This window comes from Pan troglodytes, chromosome 9, assembly GCF_028858775.2.
Source record: "Pan troglodytes isolate AG18354 chromosome 9, NHGRI_mPanTro3-v2.0_pri, whole genome shotgun sequence".
Lineage (NCBI taxonomy): Eukaryota > Metazoa > Chordata > Mammalia > Primates > Hominidae > Pan > Pan troglodytes.
This window is the reverse complement of record NC_072407.2, coordinates 66,403,290-66,422,655: the sequence shown is the minus strand read 5'-3', so window position 1 is coordinate 66,422,655 and position 19,366 is coordinate 66,403,290. Positions and strand designations below refer to the sequence as shown.

The 19,366-nt window shown below is 58.2% G+C and overlaps 2 protein-coding genes across 5 annotated transcripts in view; one reads left to right on the top strand and one right to left on the bottom strand.

Moving 5' to 3' along the window:
* The window catches only part of MACROD1 (mono-ADP ribosylhydrolase 1), a 167,889-nt gene that overhangs the window by 60,266 nt on the left and 88,257 nt on the right, over window positions 1-19,366 (top strand). The gene's annotated exons all lie outside the window — the stretch shown is intronic.
* FLRT1 (fibronectin leucine rich transmembrane protein 1) overlaps window positions 1-19,366 on the bottom strand; it is an 83,281-nt gene that overhangs the window by 13,660 nt on the left and 50,255 nt on the right. For both annotated transcript variants that reach the window (XM_016921131.4, XM_003313041.6), the window contains exon 2: window positions 1,232-2,236. The gene's annotated coding sequence lies outside the window, so the exon portion shown is untranslated. The remainder of the gene's footprint in view (window positions 1-1,231; window positions 2,237-19,366) is intronic.

Sequence of the window (19,366 nt, the reverse complement as noted above, 5' to 3'; positions counted from 1 at the left end):
TCTGTCTGCCCAGAGCGTTTGTTTCTTGCCTCCCTTTGCACAGAGCCACTGAGCAGACCTTTCATGGCAGCAGGCCTGGGGGACAGCAGCTGCTCCCCTCTAGCTTGGCTTCAGCCTGGGAATGACCCCCGAGCCCTCCTAGGGACTAGAGGGGCAGTAGGGACCAGGGCTGGGCACTGGGAGAGAAGCAGCCAGCCCAGCTCCGGCTCAGGCACGCTCGCGGCCCTGCTGTCGGGCTGGCGCACTTTTATAATAAATAACAGCAAATAGCCCATCCGCAGGGCATCTTTCACACCGGTGGCTAATAACATGGCTATTAATGCCCCCGCAGACGGCGTGCACGCTGCGCCGCGCTGACGAATGTCCCAGGCCCTGGTGCAATCATAAATCAACCCCTCTCCTGAGGAAGAGCGTGGGAAGTGTCATTTTCCATCTTGGTAATGAATTGGGGCTTCCCTGTCCTGCCCAGGGCACAGAGGCTTGAGGTTGCTGGGATTTGTGTTTTTGGAGGTGCAGCCTCTCTCTCTGGCCTCCTGGGATCCCTGGAGGAGTCAGCCCCTCCTCAGCAGCAGGGAGGACTCACCGCCTGCTGTGTGACCCTTGGGGCACTCTCTGCCCTTCTCTGGGCCTCAGCTCGCTCCAGTAACCAACAAAGAGGCTGAACTGGAAGCCAGCGCAGATGGTGCCCAAGGGCCAACAGGAGCAGGACCTTGGGCAGTAGCTTTGGATCAACCCACCCTGGGTCCCCTGGCCAGAACAAGGGCGGGCCCTGATATAGACTTGTGGACTCCCTCTCGTTCAAGGGCAGCAGGCGCCAGGGCAAGTAGCCTAGGTTACCAGAGCTCCTGCCCACCACCCTGCCAAGGCCTCACTGCTACCACCTTTAGGGAGGGGGCTCAAAATGAGATTCCTCCACCCTGCTGCAGGGCCATTTACTCCAGGAGAGGCCACTCCATTACATCCTGGGTCCAGCTGCTGGGTAGAGCCCAGCAGCACGGGGACCACCAGGTGGCAAATGATGCTTATGCCGGCAAGCAGAAGCTGCCAGCTGCATGAACTGCGTGAGTGGGTGTGTGGGATGGAGCTGCAGACCCTTGGAGACCTGTGGAGCTCTGGCTGGGAAAAGGGGCCTTTGGAGGGTGCCACCCAGCTGTCTGGGTGCGAGGAACCCTGGGCCCACCCTGGAGCCCTTCCGAATTCGCGTCCCTCTTCCCTTGTCCTTGGGCCTTACCTCCTTCGTCGCTGCAGCCCAAGACCCTCTGGGTTTGACTGGGGTCACTGGTCCGGAGGCCCCTGCCAAAGTCACGAAGCCGCGACTCAGGACACCGTGAGCTCGGATGGCGCTCACATTCCCTGCCCCGTGGTCCTACCAGGCCTTGCACCACTAGGGACGCAGACCTCAGCCCTGGGGTGACTGGGCAGCACTGGGGCTCCCCAGGGCACAGAGAGGGGATCCGGTGCCTCGGTATCCTGGTCTCCTGGCGTTCAGATGAGGCTGCGGGCCACAATCAGCAGCCTCCTTGGCACCCTAGGCTGCAGGCGCAGCTGGCTTATCCCTGCAGAGTGAGGGTCCTGTGTGCAAGGGGTACAGGGACACCCCTCTGGACCCCAGGACTCCCGAGGATGGCCTGAGGGGGTTCCGACTCCCTGTTCGTCGGGCATGCCCTGTGGCCTGGCACCCAGCCCTGAGCAGGGTGGCCTCTGCTGCTTGCTACCTCCACAGCCCTTTTCAACTCTTGCCCTTTTGTCTGCAGGCCGCCACCTCTTCTGAAAGGCCTCTGCGTGGCTTTTACCCCCTTTTCGTTTACCAAGGCTTTTTTTTTTTTTTTTTTTTTTTTTTTTTTAATTCCTTTAAGTCACTTGGCAGAATGGGCTGGGTGCAGAGAGTGTTCTTGCATGACGGAGCTGAGAGGGAGCCACTCTCCAAAGGCTCTGTATTCCTGCCACTCAGGCTGCGTCTCTGGGGGAAAGGAGGGGGTCCATTACCCCGCTGAGGAGTTCAGATGTTCATGGTGGGGCTGGAGCTGCTGACACATGCAGCTGAGCTGTCAGGCCCCCACATGCCCTTCTTTGAGAAGATGCTTGGGGGGCGAGGGCCTCAGTCCTGCTTGGCTGCTCCTGTTTGTAGAGGTTTCCTTGCTGGGGAGGTAGGGAGGATGAGTTATTCCTGCTTCACTCTCTGGTCTTGTCTGTCCAAAAAGGAATCCATCTTCTCGCCCACTGCCTGCTTCCTCACCTGCCAAAAACAATACCAGTGATTAAGCCCAGAGACATGAGGGACCGCACTGGGACAACATCCACCAGGGCCACTGGGCTGCAGCCCCCTTTGCTTTGGATCCTGTTTTTTTGGGTTTTTTTTGGGATGGAGTCTCGCTCTGTCGCAAGGCTAGAGTGCAGTGGCGTGATCTCGGCTCACTGCAACCTCTGCCTCCCAGGTTCAACTGATTCCCCTGCCTCAGCCTCCCAAGGAGCTAGGACTACAGGCGTGAGCCACCACACCCGGCTAATTTTTTTTTTTAATTTTAGTAGAGATGGGGTTTCACCATATTGGCCAGATGGTCTCCATCTCCTGACTTCATGATCCGCCCACCTCGGCCTCCCAAAGTGATGGGATTACAGGCATGAGCCACTGTACCCAGCCTGGATCCTGTTTTTTTTCTTAATGCCACTTGCCTATGAGCCGGGGAAGGGGCTGGGGTTATTCTCCCTATCTCCTGCCTCTTTCCAAATCCTGACAATTGGCCATGCATGGTGCCCAGCCTTGCAGCTACCTGGTTTTCCCTCCCTGGGGGTGGAAGGACTGGGAAGAGAAAAATGAAGTTTTTCGAGCTCCTGGCCGTGCAGGGCCACCCGCCCAGCCCAGAGCTGGCTCCAATTCCCCCGGCACCTGCTCTTCTTGCTAAATGTCATTCAAAGGCTCCAACTGGGCCGCCATGGCCTGGGCTTCCAGAACAAGCACTGCCTTTCCCCACCATGGGAAGCAGGACCATCAGGGAACTGGGGAAGTTGGGTCTCCGTGTTCCTGGCCTCTGTCTGGTGCCCACCCCACTTCCTAGGTGGGGGGTCAGTCCTCAACACCGGCAGCCGCCCTCCTCTTCTGCACAGACGGAGGGCAGGCAGGCTGTTCTGGAATCCAAAACAAAACCCCGAGCCCTCCCCAGCACCTCTCATTAGCGCGGCATGTGGAAGGGCCGCGGTGCCCTGGTGTCTGTATTCCCCCTGCAGGAGCCCCTCTTTGGAAAAGGGCTTTTATTACACATCTGAGAGTGCTCGCTCTGGTTTGAAATCAGATCCAGATGGGCTCAGCTGCATCTGGGCACTTTTCTTTGTAGGGCCTAAGGTGGCTGATTTGAGAAATGCTTGTTGTCGGAGGCCGTTACAAATAAAAACAGGGATATTAGGGTTCGTGTTTTAATAAGCCCAGCACCCAGATGGGGGGTGGCTGCCCACGGGGCTCACAGCCTGGCAGGGAAGGCATTTGGGAAGGGTGTGTGCCAGCCAGGTGGTGTGCAGGCTGAGTCTGATGGGGTGGACAGGGTGGCGGGGGGAGTTTTCTTGGGACAAGCTGCCCTAGGAAGAAGGAGGTTTCAGAGCCAGCAAGCCCCACGGGACATCGATTCTGAATGGCCAGTGCCTGGTGAATACTACAGGTGGGGCACAGGCCCTGGAAGGGGTACGGTGGGGCTTATGCAGGAGGGAAGATGAGGACAGAGTCCCTGCACGCGGCGGGAGGGCGGCCGGCTCTAGCACAAGCCCTTATTGCTATTACCACCCGCGTGATTTCATCCAATTATAAATTGTAATTTCTCCATGAAAGCGAGAGATGGAAAAAGTCCAGTGAGGTCATCCGCCTCCCTGGCCGGGGCACAGAAATTGTTTTATACCGATGGGGGTGGGGCAGGGGCAGCGGGCCTTGGCATTTTGAGAGGATGATTGCCGTGTCCTGGGAGCCCAGAGGCTCCAGTCAGCTGTGGCCGCTGCCTCCCGATAAAGAGAGAAACCACTGAGCTCTGCTTTTGAAATTAAGAACCCAAAAAGGAGGCAGGTTCATCCCACTGGTGTGTTCGCCTCAGACCCTTCCCATAGCTTCTCGGCTTTATCCTGAGAGCGTCCCATAGCTCTCAGGATAGAGGCAGTGCTCCTACAGTAGTCTCCAAGGGCCCTGCCCAGCCCACCAGCCGTGTCTCCCACTACTGCCCACTAATGCCCCGAGCTGGCTCCAGCCTGGCCCTTCACTGTACTGTTCCCCTTCTGTAAGAATCCATGCAGACATCATCCCTCCCTCCCTGCAATGGGCCACCCTCTGCTTGGCTTGTGTGGTCCTGTGAACCATGACAGCAACAACGGAGCATGAAAAGAATTGTCTCCCTGGCTTCAAGGGAGGACCTGAGGCTGGATCCCCCAGCACCTGGCTCGGTGACTTGCATGCAGTTGGTGCTTAATAAATGCACCCACCAAACTCTCCATCTGCTCCCTCATTTAGAAAACCAAGGCACTAAGTGAGGCTCTTGGTGCCCGTCCAGCTTTGTATGTCCTCAGTTCACCTTCCCTGCTGCAGCCCCCACCCCCACCTTCCCTGGGGCCTGCAGAGCCTCCTGGAACCCCAGTGCTGGGATACTGGGCTCCTCAGCGTCTGTGCCCTGGATAAGTGGGGCCTCTCAGGCTTCTGGGGTGTGTATTGGTTTTCCAAGTGAGTCTGGCTGGCAGTGGTTGGGAGGTGTGAGCTCTCCAGCAGCACTGTGGCTCTTCCCTTGTGTGGGCGCATAATGATGATCATTAGTAGCCACCTGCATTCACTGAACCAAAGGAGGCCCAAGAATAAATATGTAAATGCGTGCGCCTGGCAGACACCTCCCGCCAGAGCCACAGCACCCCCAGTGGCCACCCTTCTGGCTCGAGTGAGTGGAGATCATGCCGTGTGAAGTTAGTGGTTACACTCCTCGCCTTGGCCTCCCCCGTTCCCACAGGCTCCAGGTCTGGTCTCTGTGCTCAAAACCAATAAACCATTTTTTGAGTCAACATCATAAAAGCTTCCATTTTGAGTAAAAGTACTTTGAGATGCTTACACAATTTTCTACTTTTGTTGTCGTCAATCACATCACAACTGTATTAAAAGAAATTTGAAAGGAGGAAAAGAAAGCCAAGTGCCCAGTCTCACATCTCTGCACCACCCTCTGCATTTTGGCCGAATCTGCCCATACATATATGCCAGGGGACAATGCACCTTGTCCTTTCCCAGTAATTTCTGCCTTGCCATCTTCCCTGAGCTTGGGAAGACAGCATGGCTAGCAGGTCAGGGAGGACCACTTCCATTGTGTGGACTGAGAAGAGGGAGCAGGACTTGTCCAGGGTTATACAACCTGCAGCAGTGTCAGGGCCTCAAACTCCAGGCCAGTTTCCTTCTTGCTGCACTACTCCAAGACAGCGCAAGAGAAACGGACCATCCACCAAACACTGCACTGAGGGGTCCTGGGCTTCTCCTGAGGCTCTCTTGTGCACCCCTCCATCCATCCATCCCTTCATCCTTCCATCTCTCCCTCCATTTCTCGATCCCTCCATCTCACCATTTCTCTATTCATTCATCCATCCATCCATCCATCCGTCCATCCTTCCTTCTCATTTCTCCATTCACCTATCCATCTCTCCTTCTGTCAACCCATCCATTCATCTCTCCATCCATCCTTCCATCTATCTCTCCATCCTTCCAACTCTTCATCCATCCATCCCTCCATCAATCTATCCATTCATCTCTCCATCCATGCTCCTATCTCTCCATCCATCCATCCTTCCATCTCTGTATTCATCCTTCCATCCCTCCGTCTCTCCATCAGTCCATCTATTCACCTCTATCCATCCATCCATCTCTCCATCTTTTCATCCATCCATCCATTTCTCCATCTATCCATCTGTCCATTCATCCATCCGTCTCTCCATTCATCCATTTCTCTCCACCTATCCATTTCTCCATCTTTCCATCTACCCATCTCTCCATCCAGCAAACATATTCTGAGTCTAATCATGCTCCAGGCATTGTCCAAGACATTGGGGATCCAAAGAGATGCCCCCATCCTCCAGGAGCTCACAGTCCAGTGGGGAGGGCATTGGTTTTCAGAGGGCTACAATGTGAGACGCACACAGGGCAGTGTGGGAGCCAAGAGCCCCGCCTTGCCCAGCCTTCGGGGAGTGAGGTGGATCATGGAGGCTTCTTGGAGAAGATAACGCTGTGCTGTGGTTCTGGGGTACTCTCATGTTATGACAGTCACATGTGAGCTCAGTGGCAATCCAGAGGGGGGCAGGTCTGGCTGTGTTTCCCCTTGACCACCTGCCTATCTTCTAGAGCCACTGCCCACCCTTGGCACTCAGGGCTTCCTCCCGAAGTAGAAACGATCCTCAGGCCCTCAGCTTTACAGTTCATAGCTGCCTTAAAGATCGGAGCTCTCTGATATTAATTCCTATATTAGCAATTAGCCCTCCTGTTTCATTTCAACCTTTGGCTCTTTGGGATGGATTTTTATGTATGTGTCATTAATCAGATGGCTGGTATGTGCTGCTAGAAACCCAGGTGGGCTTTATGGCTGGTGACTTAGCGAAGTGGTGTTTTAAATGAACAACATGCCTGCCCCCTCCCTGGGCAGAGCTGCCCTGTGGCAAAGAGGGCAGAGTTTAGATCATTGTAAGCAGGTCAGAGCTGGTGCGAGCTAGGAGACCCAGGATATTCTTTCATTTTGGACTTCCAGGCTGAGGTCAGCATCTGTATCTGACCTTTATAGATGAAAAGGCTCTTTGTGACTCAAACTGGAGTTTGTTCCATGGCTCTGACTTCCCCCTACCAGGATGGCCGTCCACAGAGCCTGTTCCTTTCTTTCCCATTGCAGAGAGCAGTCTGGGGGCTGCTTATTCCCTCTCTCCCGAGGGCACTGGAGACAGAAGGCTGGGGGCAGGGAGAGCATTGCCGTGTGGGGGCTAGGACCGCTCCAGTAATGGGCTCAGCATGTAGGGAGTGGGACGGGAAGAACATTTCAGGCTGAGGGAACAGCCTATGTGAAGGCTGGAGGTGGGAGGGCTTGGTATAGTGAGAGGTCAGTGTCCCAGAGCTCTGAGTGAGTGGAGGGCCGTGATCCGAGCTGAAGCAGGGCCCGGAGCCTGGCCTTGGGGGCGCTCTGAATGCTGCACTGAGGGGCCTGGTCTTCGTACAAGGGCAGCGGGGAGGCCGTGAGGGTGCCGAGGCATGGAGGAGCGTGACCAGACTTGCAATTTAGAAAGAGCGTTCTCGCTGCTGCCTGGAGACCTGGAAGGTGCCCAGGTGCACAGGAGAGGACCAGTGAAAAGCTGGGACCGTGTCCTCAGGAACAGGGACAGGGACATGGGGTAGGGACCTCACACAGTGAGGGGTTGAAGGGAAGGGGCCAACTTGGGAGGCCCCCAGGTTTTACTCCCTGAAGACAGGCTTGGGTGCTGAGTGGGTTCCCGCCTCCTTCTCCTCACTGGAGGGCAGCTGAGTGCTCCCAGGAGCACCACCAAGAGAGCCATGGACAGCCAGCTTGCTATGGGCTCCGAGCCTGGTCCTGATGTGCAGCCTGCAGCCCCAGGCCTGAGCAGGAGCAGGAAGGCCTCTGGAGGCTGTGCCTTCTGCTCTGTGAGATGGGCCCACCCCATTCCCTGCCCACTTGCTCCGGGCCCCCAGGCTTGGCACCGCTGCATGGCACCCGAGTAGCAGGGCGAGAAGAGGCGGAGGCGAGAGCCTGCTTGTGTGGTGCGAACCCTCCCAGCCTCCGCTCTGCTAATTAAACCATCTCCTGACAAAACCCAGACTTTCAGGGTATTTGCGAGAGTGTGCGAGCCAGGCCGTGGGTGGCTTCAGGAGTCTGTGCCGCCCGGCCGGCGGGCCTGGGCCTTTGCCAGCGCCCACCCTCAAGATGGCCATCAGAGAAACTCAGCAGGCAGCGCCCAGAGCAGGGCGCTTCAGGGGTGCGGGGCCCACTCACCCAGGACGGAGCTTCTCTTGCCACGGGACATCTCCCCTTCTTTATTCTCTTCCTTCCTTCCCTTCACATGTGGGCAGCTCTGGCCAGAGGTGGCCTGGGAGTTCACCCATCCCTTGGTGCTGAGTTGGCAGAGAAGCCCAAATTGGGCGCAGACTGTAGCCACCTGCCCCTCCCTACCTGCCCCACTGGACCCAGCAGTCCCTCCCTGTACTGTCTGGGGGGTCTGGAGGCCCAGTTCTGCCAGGCTCAGGGTGCTGCAGAGGGGGAGGGTTCCCTAGCTGAAGCTGCCGTCCTCACAGTGCAGCTGAGCAACAGGGGACCTAGAAACGGCTGCCAGTGGGCACCGCCATCCCCGGGCAGCAGGGAGACAGGAGCAGGCAGGCACCTGAAGAGTTCTCATCCGCCTGGAGTGCTCTTGTGCCTTTGCAATCTCCTCCCAGCAAGGGTAGGCAGGAACTCCCGGGCCTAGACGCTGAGAGAGTGGGTGAGCGGGGGACCAGCAAGGGCCACTCGCACCCAGCTCACGGAGGGACAGGCATCGGCTCTCAGCTCTGCCGGGGGAGGCCCTCGAGGGGACACAGCTGGCAGTGTGCTTGGAGGGTATGGGGACACGGCAGCCCCCCACAGGCCTGCCCTCTTCCCCTCAGGGAGGGGCACTGCGGCCAGAGCCTGCCCCTTCACAGAGCAACTCTAGGCACAAAAGGGGACAGGGCAGGGTGCACTGGCTCATGCCTGTAATCCCAGCACTTTGGGAGGCTGAGGCAGGCGGATAACTTGAGGTCAGGAGTTCGAGACCAGCCTGGCCAACATGTTGATACCCTCGTGTCTACTAAAAATAAAAAAATTAGCTGGGCGTGATGGCAGGCGCCTGTAATCCCAGCTACTCGGTGGGCTGAGGCAAGAGAATTGCTTGAACCCGGAAGGCGGAGGTTGCAGTGAGCTGAGATCATACCACTGCACTTCATCCTGGGCAGCACAGCGAGACTCAGTCTCAAAAAAAAAAAAGAGGGGACAGGAACGACCACTTGCCTGCCAGCTCTACCTGGCAGACCTCACTGTAATGCGTCGCCCGTGCCCATTAGGGACCGTGTCCAGCCTAGAGGAAGCTCGGGGTGATGAACCTGGCGCCACCAGCCAAGGCCGGAACCTCTTCTTTCAGGAAATTGGCCTGCTTTTGTCGGCAGAACAGTGGCTGTTCGACCCCCTGCCTGCCCGTCACAGTGCTCTTGGCTGGCCCTTGGCCGAGGCAGGTGGTGGAGCCGGCAGGCAGCCCTGGTCCCCTCCTGGCCTCCAGGGTCTGGGCACTCTCACAGCATCTCCTGGCAGCCTGGCTGTGAAGTGGGCCCCACGCTGTCCCCACGCTGGAGCTCTCGAGTGGCAGTTTGAAGCAGCACTGTGCTGGCTGCAGCGCGACATATCCTACAGGCTCATGGGCCCCTGGGGGGTGGGGGGACCACTGCTGGAGACTCCCCAGGGAGAAAGCGAGGAGCTGTCAGAGAACCCAGGCTCTGGCCAAAGGCAGTCAGCTCCCTCCCTCGGCTGCCCCTTCCCCAGACCCTCCCCTCAGCCTCGCGCTCCTCCATTCAGGTCTCAACCCCTGACTTGGAGCCCCTCTTGGCCTATTTCAGGAGCCCCCTGCTCACTTCCTTCAAGGGCTCCGTGCTAGTGCTGGGGGTCCGGTGTGCAGCACCTCCCTCCGCCTGCTGCATCTAGAAACCCAGCCCTCCTCAGACCTCCACTGTGAGCTGGGGATTCCAGTCCACACATATGCCATCATCCGAGTTACTCAGGTGCAGCTGGGGGAAGCCGCCTTTCCTTCCAGAAGCATCCACTAGCAACCTCAGTTCTCTACTTCCCTCCCACCAGCTCTGCCAGCCTCCAGCCCCCAGGGACAGGTGCCCTCTCACTCAGCTCCCAGCTCTCTGGTTTCCCTGCACCAGCAAGAGCCTGTGCCAAGGGATTTTTTTGCCTGTATTGGAAATCTCCCACCCTTTCCCTCCTTCCCGTAAACATGCTCTCTCTGGCCGAGAGCAATGCTGTGCGCTCGGCCCAGGCGGCCAGACTTTGTTAATATTTACAGCGAGTGGCTCAGGAAGCTATTAGCTTCCTTTTCTTGTTGTTAATTGAAAGAGGAGAAAATGGTTGTAACACTTCAAAAGAACTTAAAGCGCGCCTGAGAGACTAGCTGAATTGGGAGGAATGGGGGAAAAAGAGAGACTATTTTAAATAAATAAAGCAAGCAAGCCAGCCCACACCTCACACGAGAGTGGAATGTCGTTCCTTCCCCATCTTTGCAGACGCCTGGCTTTCCTCTGAGGTTTCCTTAGTGCCTCTCATTGTATATTTTCCTTTTCATTTGGGAGCCTGCCTTAAGGAGAGAAGCAGGAAGAGAAAGCATTCACGGCACACTTTTGTTAATAACGAGGCTCTTTGAAGCCACAGCTAACGAGGCCCCTAGTACCTTCACTCCTGGAGCACACGGGGCTGGGCGACCTGTGGCTACCTCCCCTCTTGGGACACAGGCCCAGATGGGACATTCGGCGAAATCCACTCCTGGGCCCCCCAACCTGGATGGTGACCTCTGGGAAGTGCTTCAGCCTCAGTTCCCCTGTGAACCCCAGGCACAGCCAAGGGTGCCGTGGTCGTGGGGTCAGGGGTGACTTTCTAAATCCTGGTAGATAGGGGTCAGCATTGAGAGGCCTCTGGCCTCTGTGGTCAGCCTCCCTGAACCACTTTTCCCAAAGACAAATGGTCCCGCCCGCAGCAGCCACACATTGAGCCTCCGGAGTCTGCCCCATGACGTACGCGACCCAATGGCTCTGCCAGTCAGCCTGCGGTTAGGCAGGGGCAGGGATGGATGACTCAGGAGGCCTTCACTCCGGGAGCCTGCCATTCATTTCTAACTGACAACTGTTTCTTCCTCCAGGAAGCTTCCCTGACCCTTCCTTGTCCCCAGCCTGCTTAACATTGTTTTTTGGGATTTTTTTTTTTTTTTTAAGTTGGAGTCTCACTCTGTCGCCCAGGCTGGAGTGCAGTGGCATGATCTCAGCTCAATGCAACCTCCGCCTCCTGGGTTCAAGCAATTATCTGCCTCAGCCTCCTGAGTAGCTGGGATTTCAGGCGCCTGTCACCATGCCCGGCTAACTTTTTTTGTATTTTTAGTAGAGACGTGGTTTTACCGTCTTCCAGGTTGGTCTTGAACTCCTGACCTTGTGCTCCACCCGCTTTGGCCTCCCAAAGTTCTGGGATTACAGGCGTGAGCCACCACACCCAGCCTAAGCTTTGTATTTTTAATAGAGACGGGGTTTCACCATGTTGGCCAGGCTGGTCTCAAACTCCTGACCTCAGATGATCTGCCTGGCTTGGCCTCCCAAAGTGCTGGGATTACAGTCATAAGCCACCGCGCCCGGCCCTGGCCTGCTTAGCTTTGGCCTCTCAGGCTCCCCTGGCACCCTGCTTTCTATCAGCCAGCTATCCTCTGCTTCTGCAGAGCAAGGTGATTCACTGTACCAGACACAGAGGGACACCTTGCCCCCAGCTTCTGGTTGCTGCACAGGCTGTATTAATGGAGGAATCAACGGCATATTGAAGGAAGTGATCACTGTACCACCTCCTCCCTCCTTCCACCCTGGTCAGGCCAGACTAGAACACTGTTCTGGGCTCTTAGAGACACACAGCCACACTACAGAGCGGGAGGCCCAGTGGGTGGGGAGTGACCTTGGCCATGACCAAGAGGGGGTGGGGCTTGTTCAGCCCTGTCCAGGGAAGAGGGCAGTCTCCTGTCTTCAGCAGAGAAGGAAGACCGACCTGTTCTGGGAGGCCCAAGAACTGGAAGGACTGGGAGGGAAGGACTGGGAGGGATGGAGTTAAGAAAGAAATCTGTACCAGGCAGAGATGCCCAAAGGTGGGCCAGGCTGCCCCCACCAGGGGCATCCATACCTAGTCTACATGGCCACTGGCAGAGATGCCAGGCAGCGGTGAGCATGCCAGGTGGAGGCCTGGCTTCCTGGCTCACTCAGCCCTTGCCCTCTCCACCGAGGAGTATAATTGTCTTTTCCCAATGGGCCGTGAGCTCTTACGGGTAAGGACTGTGTCCGCAGCAGTGACAACACCAGCAGCTGACTCGATCGAGTTCTAGATGGCCCAGGCACACAGAGCTGAGATGTTGATGTGGATAATAATAATACTAACAACAACAGTAGTGGCCGCCCTGTGTTGTGTCCGAGGCAGACACTATTCACACGTCGCCTCACTGAATGCACAGGCACTGTTATTACCATTCCAATTTTCCACCTGAGAAAACAGATATTCAGGAGCCTGCCCAGGGTCCCACAGGGGGTCTGCTCCAGAGCCTGGATGCAAACTCACTCCTCTCTCCACTCCGGGTCCTCAAGGCCACACCAGCCACTCCGGTGTGGCCAGGGACTAAAGGTCGGCTGGAGGCTGCAAGCCGTACTCCCTCTGCAGGGTCACAGGGCACATTAGCATATTAAAGGATCTGAGAAGTCCTGCGGCAAAGATGCCAATTGAAGCTTGTTCACTCCAGCGGTTACACATTGACTTTGTCTTTGGTGACACCTGTTAACCTCCCAGCGTTCGTGTCTTCTTCAAACCATGCTTGGGGAGATGCTATGGGTGTTCATGCACCCGTTTACTCAGGCTTTTGGTAAGGGGCTGCTGTGTGCCATGCAGGGGCCTGGTGCTGGTGACATGCAGTGGTGAGGATAGGCCTGTCCCTGCCCTGTGCCTCCCTGGTACCCAGCTGGTGGCTGGCACACAGTGGCACACGTGCCTGCAGCAAGTGAGGGCTGAATGAGAGTGGGAGTGGACGGGGCAGAGGAGCCGGGCTGGGCCATGGGAAGGCACATGTCATGACCACACGCGGTCTCTGAGTGGCCCCATCTCCTCCCATCGTGGATGCTGTGTCAAGACCTCTGGCCACACCCAACCTCAACCTCTCCAGCGGCACATAGGCCCCTGGGAGGCCCCACCAGCCCTCCATAGGCAGGGTCAGAGCCCTCTGCCCCCACCCCAGGACCCCTGCCAGGCCCAGCACCTCTTCCCTTCCCTTCAGGCTCTGTGTCTCTGGCCTTGACATTCTGATCACATCCCCTGGCCTGCCTGGAATACTAATTCTCCCCATATGAAACCATCCGTGTTTAATTTTTTTAAGAGGCAGACAGAAAGACAAGAACAGGGGAGACGTTAGTGGGTAGGAATTAGAGCCCTCTTTGGAGCCTGAGACTGTGCAGTGACTCCACCCACTCGGGATGCCACGGCGACCCTAACACGGGCCAAGCTTGGAGGCCAGGAAGGACGGTGGCCTTTTGAATACACCAGAGTGTGCTATGGTCCTGGCTTGGGTGAGAGGATTGTTTTTTGGGACCCTCGGGAGCTGAGATCATGTGGGGATAGAGGGCCGGCAGCCCCGGTGTCCTCTACCACCTGAGAGCCCAGAGTGACGCCACCGCCCTCAGTATGCTTCCTGCAGCCCCAGAGAGAGGCCTCGGGACACAGAGAAGAGTGGCCAGATGGTGGGATTGGCCCAGCAGCCGCTCTGGTGCTCCTGCCTTTGGCTGTGCTGGGCCTCAGCAGCCTCCTGGGGGACTGGGGTAGTGGCCCACTGTCAGGAGGGCTGTTGTGGGAAGAACAGTAAGCCTTGCTGGAGGGGACAGGACAGTGCTAATGGCCAGTGTCCAGGTGGGGAGTTGGGGCCCCTCATGCAACTTCAGCAGCTGCGCACCTTGGGCCGAGTGTCTTCTGAACATCAGTCTCCTTATCTGTCGGATGGGGGGATGGTGGCGGCAACGTCCTAGGCTGTGGCAGGGACTCCAGGAGGTGCTGTGCAAACGCCCGAAGGACTGGCCCAGCTCTCCCTGGGCATGCACCTCAGCTACTGTTGTAACCCACCAACCCCAACCCCACCCCAGCCTCACCCCTGTAGGCTCGTCCCCCACATCCACCTCCCTGGCACCAGTGCAGCCCTGGGGCAAAAGCTGCGGTGGTGCCACCCGCCCCCCAACCTCCCTACCTGGCATCCTCATGTCCCCAGAGGAATGAATGAGATTGTAACGGCAGGAAACTTGACAGAAAATGAAACGTGATGAAATCGGCTACGTGAGTGATGAAATCCAAATCCCAGCCTCCTTCTGAGGCAGGATGAACTCTGTCCCACACTCCGTGGGCTGCAGACCCCGCAGCGGAGCCTGCCACTGCCCACTTCCCTTGCCCCAGGAGCTGGAGTCTTAGGCCCCCTCCCCATCCCTCTTCTATCCTCCTCCCATGCCCCCTCCCCACCTTCTCTTCCCTCCTTCTCCTCTCCCTTCTCCCCTCCTCCTCCCATGTCCCTCCTCGTCTTCTCTTCCCTCCTCCTTCTCCGTCTTCTTCCTCCCCTCCCTCCTCCCCCTTCTCCTAGGCACAGTCAGCAGTCAGTAACCAACTGACCCAGAGGTCAGAGGTCAGTGCTGCAGATTCTGCCAGTGCCCCCTACAGGGCAGACCAAACTGCGACCACCCTGGCTGTCCCTCCCCCTGCCCTCTCCTGCTTTACTTCGTCCCTCAGGGCTCCCTGGGAGTGCAGGGCTGGACCCGACTCGGGCTCTGCTTCTGCAGAGCCCCAGAGACAAACCCCAAGTGCCTGGTGGAGAGACGCCGCCACCCCGCCCCCATTTTAGTCTTGGGATGTGGTGGAGAGATGCTGCCACCCCTGCCCCCATTTTAGTCTTGGGACGTCCCCGCCTCAGGGAAGTGGTCTGTTGGTGGCTGGGGACAAGGCCTGGGGCTGCGCAGTGCTCCAGCTGGGACCCCTCCTGCGGCGATGGCTGGCCACAGCCTCCACTTCCTGCCTCATCCCGCAGCCTCCTGGCCCAGCCACCTGTGAGCAGGCAGAGCCGGTCGAGGGAGGGCCCGGGGAAGCAAATGTGGTTATTTGGCCTCCTCCTCCTCCTCCACCTCAGGGGCTGCCTCATAAATTATTATCGACCCACTGCTGCCCGGGCTGGAGGTGAGTTGAGGAAATAAAGCACCAGGCTCAGTAATTGTGCCCTGCTGCCTGAGTTTACTTATTTGTGGCTTTCCTACCCACTAAGAAACGAGACGATAAATAACTGCTGACTATTAGACTCCCAGACGGGAAAAGCAACGCACGATGCATTTCCCGAGGATGAGCAAAGGCTGGAGACCCACACGCCCGTTGGCCTTTCCCACACCCTGTCACACTGTGGACTCAGGCTGTTCAGGGCCTGAAACCTGGGGCCTGGGAAGACAGGCAGAGATGAGTCCCTAGCCCCGTGGGGAAAGGGTGCATATCTTCCCCTCCCCCAGCCCCATTCTAGAAGGTTCTGGGCTCAGGATGACACAGCTGTTGAGTCCAGTCACAGGCTTTGTGTTTCCCTTTTGTTTGTTACTTGGATGGAGGGCCTTGTCATAAGTGCTGAAACAATGAAGACGCCACCTTATCCAATCCTCTCACTTTACAGGGCGTGGGGGGCAAACTGAGGCTCAGAGAGGTGAATGCCCTGCCCAGGGTCGCACAGGGCAGAGCTGGTCTCGACTCCAGCACCATCATCCTCCTCATTCTTTCCCTGGGGGCAGGACACCTATGAGTGGGCACAGAGACTGGCATTAGGAGCCCTTACCCTCCTCTCAGCCCTGCCCCCACGGGACTGGCAGCTTCCCCGATGGCACCGTCTCAGGGCCTCTCACCCTCCCTCAAGAGCCCCACTTTGTCCAGGCCCTAGGCCAGCTTCTCTCAAGGCATCACCTCCACCCCAGGAGTGGGGCCAGGCTGGGACTGGGGAGTTCCTTGCTCTGAGAACAGTCTCCCCAAGTTTTCAGCCGCTTTCTCTGGTCCGTGGCTGCCGACCCGGCAGCTGGGAAGGAAAGTGCATGGATAACAGGAGGAGGCTGGAGAATGCCCTGGGGGAGTCAGGGGAGGGGGCTGGACCCACACCCGTGTTGAATCCCACCCCTGCTCCGTGAGGCGACGACTCCTCCATGTTACAGATGGGGAATCTGGGCTCAGAGATGATGAGCCTCCTGCCCCAGGTCTAGGGGACTTGCGGGCCCTATTTTGACCGAGTTTGGGTCCGAATCCCTGGCACACTGGGACACTTGGCTGCCCTACCCCGGTCTCACAGCTGGTAAACAGCAGCACCAAGCCCTGCTCCCCCACCCAGAGCCCAGGGCCCTCACCTCCGCGGTGCAATGCCAGCCCCTCAGCAGAGCACTTGTCCCGTCAGATCACTCCCCGACCCGCCCTGTGCCTGGAAGGCTGCTGGTCACCAGTGGGCTCCTGGGCTCCTGCCTTCCGGCTGGGTTCACAGAGGAGCCACAGCAGCAGGCCCGAGGGAGGGAGGGCAGCCGGCGGGGCACGAGTCCCTGAGGCTTCCCTCTCTTGTCAGTGGCCCTCCCAGTGGCTTCGGTGGCTCTCTCTGAGTCTGGTAACCTCTGCCTCCTCCCCAGCCTCCAGGGTGACAGCTGCCCACCTTCCCCTGTTGGTTTCCTAACCCCGCCCATGACTTTGTGAATGGCACCTTCAATACACCCGATTCCGCCTGCCATCCTGCCTAGTGCCCCTGCCAAGTAATAACACAACAGCCACTCCCACCCACCAAGAGCCCATCATGTGCCAGGCTCTGTTCAGTCTCTTACTGTCTGCTGTCGTTCATCTCGTGCTCTTAGTGACCTGGGGAAACACACGATTGTCCCCATTTCATAGACAGGGCAGCCGAGACCCAGAGAGGTCGAGTGACTTGCCGTGGGTCACACAACCAATAAGGGTGGCCTGGTGGTGTGTGCTGATGGAAAAACAAAACCCGGGGAGGAGGAGGAGAGACCTGCTCCAGGCCAGGAGAAACACACTGTAAAGGGTGGTGCCACCTGCAGGTGAGAGGAGAGTCAGCCTCTGCCGTCCTGGGTGAGGAAGGGGAGGCTAGGCAGCCAGCTCCTGAGCGCCTGCCCTGCCCCAGGCCCACAGCCGCACCTGCAGGGCTCACAGGGAGGATGCTTGTGCCGGCCTTCCACAAGTGAGGACCCCGAGGCCCCCAGACAGTCACGCCCAAGGCCCCACTGCCCCCTGGTCTATGCTGCCCCTCCCTGGCCCCGCCTGGCCACCAAGCCTAGTGACGCAAGGTCCCCCCATCTCCTGGCTATGGCTCCCCTGGGTGCTTGCCTGGTCCCTCCCCAGAGGAGGCAGCGACTTTTACCAACCTCCCCACCCTACACCCCTGGAGGAGTCTGGCTGCTTTGGGTCCCTGCGGGGTTCAACTTTATTTTTGCAGAGCACTTTCTGAGTAACAGAACTCCTGGGGCCCTGGGGTGGAGATAGAGGGGCCAAGTGCCTATGGGAAGAGCCAGGGGAGGCCCAGAGAGCCAGTGACAGGGCCACCAGGGCCTCCACCACCGGGGTGTTTCCACACCACAGCCCCTCTCGAGGCCCTCCCAGCTCTGGCCCCTTGAACAGCTGAGGAGGCCCGGCCTCCCCTCCTGACACAATCCAGGCCTCTCCACCTCTCCCCTGTCGCAGAAAGAAGGAGCTAAGCCCTGTGTACCCACTGCCTTCATCTCCTGAAACAGCCCCCAGGAGAGTGGTCTGTGGACCCCACAGTGCAGAGAAGCCAGCCCTGGGCAGGCGTCCAGCCTCCGGTCATTCAGACGTGCACAGCGTGCTCTGTGTACAGGGTGGACAGGGTGAGGGACCACAAGGGCCAGGCCAAGCATGCAGCATCATGAGATCATCACAGGAGAGTGAATATGAGGACAAGGACCCATGGCTGCATGTCCTGCAGGGTGGCTGGGGCCGCGGGCAAGGCCAGCCTTGCAGGCTGCAGCGAGTGAAGCTGCAGGATGCTGGTACCAGCTGCGCCCATTTCTTGGGGACTGCGTGCTTGCCTCCAAGCCCAGAGCTCCAGCAAGGGGTGGCAACTGTGGAGAGGTGTGGCCAACTGGACCCTCCCCAGTCTGGTTCCCAGAGAACATGGCTTTCTTGGGAGGCAGACGCACCCCGGAGTCTCCTCAGGCTGGGGACAACCGGCCTGTGGTCAGGGCTACAGCCATGGCAGGGGTGGCAGGGGTGGCAGGGTTGGGGTGAGGTCTGGGTGGCGGACCCTGTTCCCACATCCGAAGTGACAGGAGCAGGTTGATTTCCCTGCACAGAGGGCATGGAACTGGGGCAGGGGCCCAGGAGAGCAGTGGGGGCGCTGCACAGGTGCACTTCTGCCAGATCCAAGAATCGGAGACCTCACTGAACCGTGCCGTCATTTATTTTAATGCCTCTGTGGCCCACATTTGGGTCCAGGTGAAATATGGCCCCATATCATTTACCGGTGGGGATGTTAATTGTGCTTTGCTGTGGGAGGACAAACACATCCGGGGGGTGTCGGTCACTGTGGCAGCTGCTCAGGGTGGCCACGTGGCTGCTGTGTAGGTGGAGGCTGGGGAGGGATCATCTCCCTGCGTCAAAAGGCTTCTCTTCATACCCCGCCATCAAGGAGAGAGGCAGTGACAGCTCCTGCCAGGACAGGGAAGGGCTAGCGGGCTGCCTGCTACCTCCCCTCCCAGCTCCATCCCCAGCCGCCACCCCTAGCACTGCCTGTGGAAGTCACGGGCTAGTTGGAGGAGCGGATGAGGGCTCACGTCCAGCTCCACAGCTGCTTGGGTGATCTGGGTGTGTCTACATCTCTGTACTGTGAGCACGAGAACCTTCCTTCCTCATGCCCTTCTCCCCCTCTCTGTCTTCCCTGAACACATGATGTGAGTCCCTGGAGCATGAATAGGAGTCTCAGACAGAAGTGGGGCTGCAGGGGCCGGAAAAAGCACCCCCAGTCGCAGAACCGCTGTGCAAAGGCCCGGAGGCAGGAGGAAGGCTGGCTTTGTGGCTGTCCTGAGACAACTCAGCCTGGGGCAGGGCGGTCAGCTAGGGGACCTCAGGGAAGGGCCTGGACTTCCTCCTGAGGGCATGGGGAGAGCAGAGGGACAGGTTTGGACTGGAGAGTAGAAAGCTGGGGGTGGGGAGGGAATGTTCCATCCTCTGAGCTCGGGGGTAGTCACAAGGGCACCATATGCATATGTAAGATTCACAGGTCTTAGAACTGCACACCCCAGGCTGTGCAGGTGCCGGTATGCACTTTACGCCTCCTAAAACCACAATTCAACAAAGGAAGCCTCCCTCTGGCCCCGAATGCAAGACCTGGGGCAGGGTGGGCTCTGAGCTAAGCCCCTCCTCCCCACTCCAGCCCTGGGGGATCCCAGTGTTGAGTCCCGGCTTCCCCTGAATGGCTGTGTGTGCGCAGCCACCCACCCCACCAGTGCTGAGTGCTCATGGCCTGGCCCAGCCGACTCAGCTCACAGCCCCCAGGGCTCCAGAGGGAGGGAGGGCAGGGA